Source organism: Sceloporus occidentalis, unplaced genomic scaffold, assembly GCF_023333645.1.
Source record: "Sceloporus occidentalis isolate IW3139 unplaced genomic scaffold, rSceOcc1.0.p SCAF_1, whole genome shotgun sequence".
Classification (NCBI taxonomy): domain Eukaryota; kingdom Metazoa; phylum Chordata; class Lepidosauria; order Squamata; family Phrynosomatidae; genus Sceloporus; species Sceloporus occidentalis.
The window spans coordinates 22,572,074-22,579,346 of NW_028316981.1; the positions used below are offsets into that span (position 1 = coordinate 22,572,074).

Consider the following 7,273-nt stretch of genomic DNA (forward strand, 5'->3'; position numbering starts at 1 on the left):
GTATGCAGTTCCTGCATTCATTTAGATTGGCTTATTTAAACATAGCTGTATCATACTACTAGCAGCAAACATCACAGAGCTTGAACAACTGCTAAGAAGATGAAGGAAGAAAGTGCAAAGGCAGGCTTGCTACTGAACATAAGGAAAACAAAAATAATGACCACGTATAATCTACATAAACTCAACCTAGGTTCAAAACTGCACTGCAGCAATAATCCAGTTTGAGACCGCTATAACTGCTCTGGCTCAATGCTAGGGAATTCTGGGAACAGTAGTTTTGTGAGACATTTAGCCTTCTCTGTCAGAGAGAACTCTGGTGCCACAATAAACTACAATTCCCAGGATTCCCTAGCACTGAGCCAGGGAAGTTAAAGCAGTCTCAAACTGGGATATTTCTGCAGTGTGCTTTGGAACCTAAACAATGAGGAAATATAAATAGTCAAAGAGTTCTCATACCAAGGTTAGACATTGATTATTTATTTATTTATTTTATTTGGAGTATTTATACCCCACCCTTCAGCGGCTTATATATATATATATATATATATATATATATATATATATATTTTTAAATTGGACAATTCCCTGTCCTCAGGCATACAATCTAATAAGACATGACACAGAAGGAGAAGGGAATGATGGTGGGGAAGGGATCAATTTTCACACACATTGCGATAAAAGAGCTATTATCCTAGGAATAAACAGGCAATAAACAGCAACAAATCATTCATGGGATTTCCCCTTGAATGAATTGTTGCTGTTTATTCTGTTTATTTCCAGGATAATAATAATAATAATAATAATAATAATAATAATAATTTTTATTTCTATCTTCCCACCTCTCCCAATGGATTGAAGTGGGATCACAACAAGGTTAAAATTACAATTACAATGCAGCAGCATTAGTTACTGCACCATTAACACCACAGTAAAAAATAAAAACATAAAAGCATAGAATCTTAAAAACTTTAACGTCAATCAATCAAGGGGTCAGCTGGTCTCGTTCCATACTAGTGATCTTCATAGGAGGTCAGGAGGATAATGGCACTTCAATCACAGTGTCGTTAATCACAATTGCACAATTTTCACAGGATAATCACTGTTTAAACCTCCAATTTCCCCCGTGTTATAAAGTCCTAAGAAAAGCCATGATAAAATGTCTTGCCGTGATCTATTGGAATCTATGCTATATATTATTATTGTTGTTGTTGTTGTTATTGTTATTATTATTATTATTCACACACACACAATTTACCCTCTGCAAGGAACTAGTGGGAGGATCACAAGCCTGAAAAGATTGTCAAAAACAGTAACCTATGGAACTTTGAGATTCAAACTGACAAACCATTAGCACATAATATACTGGACATAACTGTGGCTGAGGAAAATAAATCATTGATTATTAGTGTGGCTATCCCATGGGACAGCAGAACTGAGGACATGACCCACTGACGATAACAGAAGTCGCCCCATCACACAAATTCAAGAATGCGAAGCCCAGGTCCATGAGAAAGGAGGGGCGACTCTGAGTGTGTGTGTGTGTGTGTGTGTGTGTGATAATACATCCCAACCATAATAATAATAACAGCAAAATAAATATTGTGACAACAGAAAAATAAATATTGCTTGGGTACACAAAAACACCACAAGGTAATATAAATGTGCAAGGTAAGTTGATTTGGAAGATAAACAAGTTAAAATCGCACCACAGGGATTAAAATAGTTTATCTTAAAAGCATCAAATACTTAAAAACTGCACAGAGGTTGAACCGTTGGTATCCTCAAGGCTGGACTTCTGTGATGCGCTCAACATTTGACTTCTTTTGTACCAAGTCTAAGATGGGAGCATGACAGTTAACTGCCAATCCCAGGATTCCACAGATGGAACCGTGACAGTTAACTCAGGTCCTCTGGAGGACATTTATTCCAGTCAACCAGGACTAGGGCCCAAACACACTGCAGAAATAATCCAGTTTGAGACCGCTTTGACTGCTCTGGGTCAATACCAGGGAATTCTGTGAACTATAGTTTTGTGAGATAGTTAGCCTTCTCTGTCAGATAGAGTTCTGGTGCCACAATCAACAACAATTCCCAGGATTCCCTAGCACTGAGCCAGGGCAATTAAAACGGTCTGAAACTGGATTATTTCTGCAGTGTGTTTTGGACCTAGGTTGGCGAAAGTCAGCCAGAGGGCTTTTTCTTCAGCCGCCCCCTAAACTGTGAAATGACCTGCTGGAAGAGATACAACAGCTGAAAATGCTGTCTGTGTCTAAAACAGCATTAAAGGCATATCTTGCCTGGCAAGCCTACCCAGTCAATTGTAAATTATCACTTTTTAATTTGTATATCCTAACAGTACAGTACTGTATTATAACTGTTGGTTTGATGTGTTTTTAATTGTGTTTTGTATATTAACGTGCTGTACTCTGCCTCGAGCCTTGCGGACAGGTGGAAAGAAATAATAATAATTATTATAATAATAACTATTATTATTTTGGTTAGGTAGATCAATGTTCCCTGGGAGAATATTCCAGAGTCAGGATGGATGGAGTCACCACCACTAAAAAGGCTGCTTCTCTTGTCAGGGCAGCTGAAGCTGAGATTCCAAGGATGATCTCAGGCAGAAGAAGGTACCATATATATATATATATATATATATATATATATATATATATATATATATTCACACACACACACACACACACACACACACACACAAACCATAAAGGCAACAACATCAAAATAAATAGTGCTTGGATGCACCCAAACACCACAAGATAATATAAATGCAAAAGGTAAGATGACTGAGCAGATAAACACATTAAAAATCACGCCACTGGGATTAAAACAGTTTTTCATAAAGAGTGAAATACAGGGTCAGCTCAAGGCTTGACTTCTGCAATGCGCTCTACATTGTACCAGGTCTGGAAACTCCAACTAGTTCAGAATATGATAGCCAGAATGATTATAGGTACATCCAGGAGTGATCACATTACACTGATTTTGACATTACTGCCAATTAGTTTCTGGGAGAAGGAGGAATTCTATCAGCTATTAAGTTGCTGAGTCTTTGTGGAACAGAGATGGGAACCCTGAGGCCCTCTAAATGTTATGTGACTCCAACTCCCAGCAGCCCCTGCTAGCATAGCCATGTGGTGAGGAACAAAAATTGCTGAGGCGTAGCAACATTTTGGGGTGGGGTGGGGGGCCTGCCCAATCTCCACTCTTGTTACAGTTTTATAGGTTAAAACCCACCAATTTTGGATGCAAAAATCAAATAAATTGGAAGGCAGTCACTGGCATACCATTATAATGCCTGGTGGACCCACTTGGCTCTCTGTTGATGTATCTTTTGCTCAGAGCTTAGAGTGTGTGTGTGTGTGTATGTATGTGTATATATATATATATATATATATATATGGATGGACTGGCTGGAGGGTTCCAAGAGTTGTTGGCTTTAAAAAGCCCTTTTTTTTCTAATTTTGCCTTAGATGAAGTTTCTGGCCATCTTCAAAGGCTGACCATATATGGCACATTTTGTTGTTGTTGTGTGCCATCAAGTAATATCGGACTTATGGTAACCATCAGGTAACCCTATTCCAGGGTTTTCTTGTTAAGATTTGTTCAGAGGAGGTTTGCCTTTGTCTTCCTCTGAGGCTGAGAAAATGTGACTTGTCACCCAGTGAGTTTCTGTGGCTGAGCAGCTATTTGAACGCTGGTCTTTAAAACCTAAGTGAGAACACCTCCCCCTCCCCAGAGTCCTAGTCCAAGGCTGAAACTACACCATAGAAATAATGCAGTTTGACACCACTTTAACTGCCCTGGTGTCATCCCACAGAATCCTGGGATTTTCAGTTTTGTGAGACACCAGCACTTCCTGAGGGCGGGGGCGGCGACCACTCTCCAGTCCTCTCTCTGATTGGCTGAAAGTGGCTAGCGTGTGCGAGACACTGCAAAGGATTGGTTGCTCTGTAGCCAGCCTGGCTCTGAGTCAGGGCTGGAGCTGAAGTAGGCAAAAGTCACCCAAAATGCACTGAAATAGAACCAGGCACCAAAATCACACCAAAAGCTCTGAAAAGTCCCCGTTTCCGTGTGAAAGTCACCAGAGATGAAGGAAAAGGCAAAGAAAGGCTGCTCCAGAATCGAAACCGAAAGCAAGAAGGAGAAGGAACTGATGGAGCAGGTCTTATCCAGGCCTTTCCTTGGTTCACAGTTTTTGCAGCTCAGGAACACACACATATATTGATAGAAGAGTCACTTCAATGCTTTTGCAACTACTTGCAGTTACCCAGGCTGCAAAACCAATGGACTGAATCCTCTATCAATTATATATATATATATATATATATATATATATAGTTCCAAAGCTGAGGTGCTGTTTACATTACTGATGATGCACAGATGATTGACATGCATTTTGAAGTGGAGGACAATCATGCCAAAAAAGAAGCGACTACACATTATTATTATTATTATTATTATTACTACTACTTATTAACTTGATTAGCAATTCACTTTAAATCATATTGGGAACGCGGTCCTAAGGTCCAAAACACACTGCGGAAATAATCCAGTTTGAGACTACTTTAGCCAGGGCTGGGGAGTAAGGAGTAAGAGGGTTTTCTGGAGTAGGAAAAGGAATAAGGAGTGACTAAATGTATTTGTTGCTCCTTATTCCTCTTATTCTATTCTAAATGCAAACACCAATTTTTAAAATTATATTGCACTACTTTAAATTTTAAATTTTTATTTTTTTGTTTTAGGTGGTATGAAGAAAAAACTCATTGAGGAGTATACTAGGAGTAGGACTTAACACTAAGAAAAAACATCTAAGGAAGGAGTAACCCCCAAATACTCCCCAGCCCTGGCTTCAGCTGCACTTGCAGTTCCAGTGGCATGGCCAGGCAGTGGCGCTGTGTCCCTCCCTCGACTGATGCTCCGCCTCCCTCCCAGCAGCCATGGAACGGAGACAAGGAGAGACCTGAAGCTGAGAGGAAGGGTTGGCGTGGTCGAGGGCGGGGCCATGCAAATCCTGGACCAATCGGATGGGAGCAGAGCCCCGAAGTCTCTGCTGGGCCCTAGAGTGCCCCTGGAGGCGAGGCAGTGAGGGCAGGGAGGCTGTGGGTTGGGGGGGCATGGAGAGGGCCCTGGGCGAAGGGGGATTCTGGGGCTGGAGGGGAGCAGAGGTGCAGAAGAAAGAGGGAGGGCTGGGGCCAGGCCAAGGCCTCACTCTGGCCTCAAAGGACGTCCCAAGGAGAGGGGTCTCTGGGCGGCCAGGAAGCTGGGCATACATTTAAAGGCTTCTGTTGACTCTATAATGATTGGCTGGTCTTTCTTGAATTCTGAGATGCAGCAGATGTTATCCATGTCTGGTTTTTTCTGCAGCCTTTTTGTATCTTGTTCAGTCAAATGGCCCATTGGACATTACAAAAAAAATCGGTTCTGAAACCGATTCAATCACGTGAAGTTCCTACTCACCCCGAATCTCACACAAGCGAATCCGGGGCTTGCACACCCGTTCCGTGTTAAATGGCCCCTAGCGCGGTGTTTTTGAAATCGGCGCAAATACCGTTTCTTTTGGAAAACCCCAGGTCCTGGGAATGAGAACTTGGCCTTGATCATGATCGAGGCAAATTGAGGGAGGGATTTAGGTCAGAGGGTGGGCAAAGGGCAAGGCATTTCCTCCCCTCATCGGAGGGGAGGGGGAGGAGGAAAGAGCCCTGGGAAGAAGAGAGCAAGGGAAGGCATTCTTTAGGAGCCTCTTTTCCCTGCATCCCCTGCCCAAAGCCCTCTGTCGCTGGGCATTCCTTCCCTTGCAGGAGGAAAAAATTCAGGTCACGAACGGAGCTCATGTCAGGCAAACCCCCCCCCCCCCTTTTCAAATTCAAACAATTTGTTTGGAGCGAATATGCGCATTGAATACATTATGTTTGTATTCCAGAGGCAGATGGAGCTGGGCTTGCACTTTATATCCTTGGATCTCCTTGCCTTCTGCAGAGGGGGAAGCTACAAATGTTGCAAACAATCAATGTTACATTTTTAACAATTTTTTGGGAGCAAATATGCGCATGGTTTCTCTTCTTGAGCAGATACAGCAAGGGAAGCAAAGGGAAAGCTAATGTTGCTTTTAAAAGCATAAAAAAAATGCCTGGCAATCCCATCCTTTGCCTGGGACAGGGGCAGATCTGACCCCAAAGCCCACAGGTTTATAAAAAAAGAGAGAGAGAGAGAGAGAGAAAGGCATCTCTCTCCCTGCTTCAGCCGCTGAAACCCCTGTGCCTGGCTCTTTAAAAAGGGAGGACACTTCCCCCGATGCCCTGCAAACGTCACCATGACGATAGCTTGATTGGCAGCAGCCACCTTGCCAGCAGACACAGAATGCATTCGATTTCTAATTTGCAGGTCAAAATGCATTCGATTTCAAATTTGCAGTGGGCACTTGCTAACGGAGCGATTCGGGGGAGAGGCATCCGGATCAGCCCAGTTCCTTCCAGGTCTTTTAGACCAGTATGAATGGGGCCTTAAGGCAGCTTTGATATTAACCTGTTTATTATCTCCTTCAGAGGCTGATTTTGAGGGAGCCTTGGGCAAAGCTGGACTTTGCAGGAGCTCCTCTCAGAGCAAAAGGAAGGTGGAGATGGATGCCTCTGGATGATGGTGGCAACAGTCGCTCAGCCATGCGCAGGAGGCCCCTTAGGAAGACCTAGGGCTCATTCCCATTTAGGTTTACACTGGTTTGCCATCCACCTTCGCTCCTTCCATCATTCCCACCATGAAAGCGGATCTTCTTTGCATTCTCCCCTTTTAATTCCACAATTGTCATCTCCACCAGTTTGTGCCGCTTCGCAATCATCTGTGTGTCTTCAGTGATGTAAGCAGCAACCTTGGAAGCCCTGCTCAGGAACAATATATATATATATATATATATGTCTACATTGATAGAAGATTTGATTGATGGGTTTTGCAACTACTTGCAATTACTCAGGCGATCCGACAGCAGCTCATAGTGAGGCAAGTAGCTGCAAAACCAATGGACTGAATCTTCTATCCATTCAGACATAGATCTAGATATAGTTCCCAAGTCGGGGTGCTGTTTATGTTACTGATGAGACACAGAGATGATTGACATCTATTTTGAAGCGGTGCAAACTACTACGGATGGCAATCGTGCCAAAAAAGAAGTGATTACACTTATTATTATTACTATTATTATTACTATTTATTAACCTGATCAGCAATTCCCTTTCAATCATAGTGGGAATGTAGTCCTAAG

At 42.5% G+C, this 7,273-nt stretch overlaps 1 protein-coding gene across 5 annotated transcripts in view; it reads right to left on the reverse strand.

The window, feature by feature from the left end:
- Positions 1-2,035, reverse strand: part of LOC149321151 (zinc finger protein RFP-like) — a 34,700-nt gene extending 32,665 nt beyond the window's left edge. The window contains exon 1 of one of the 5 annotated variants that reach the window (XM_089515997.1): positions 1,747-2,035. The gene's annotated coding sequence lies outside the window, so the exon portion shown is untranslated. Of the gene's footprint in view, positions 1-1,255; positions 1,277-1,706 lie in introns of those variants that run through there. The other 4 variants (XM_089516006.1, XM_089515980.1, XM_089515971.1 and 1 more) reach the window with 4 other exon arrangements.
- Positions 2,036-7,273: the final 5,238 nt, after the last annotated feature.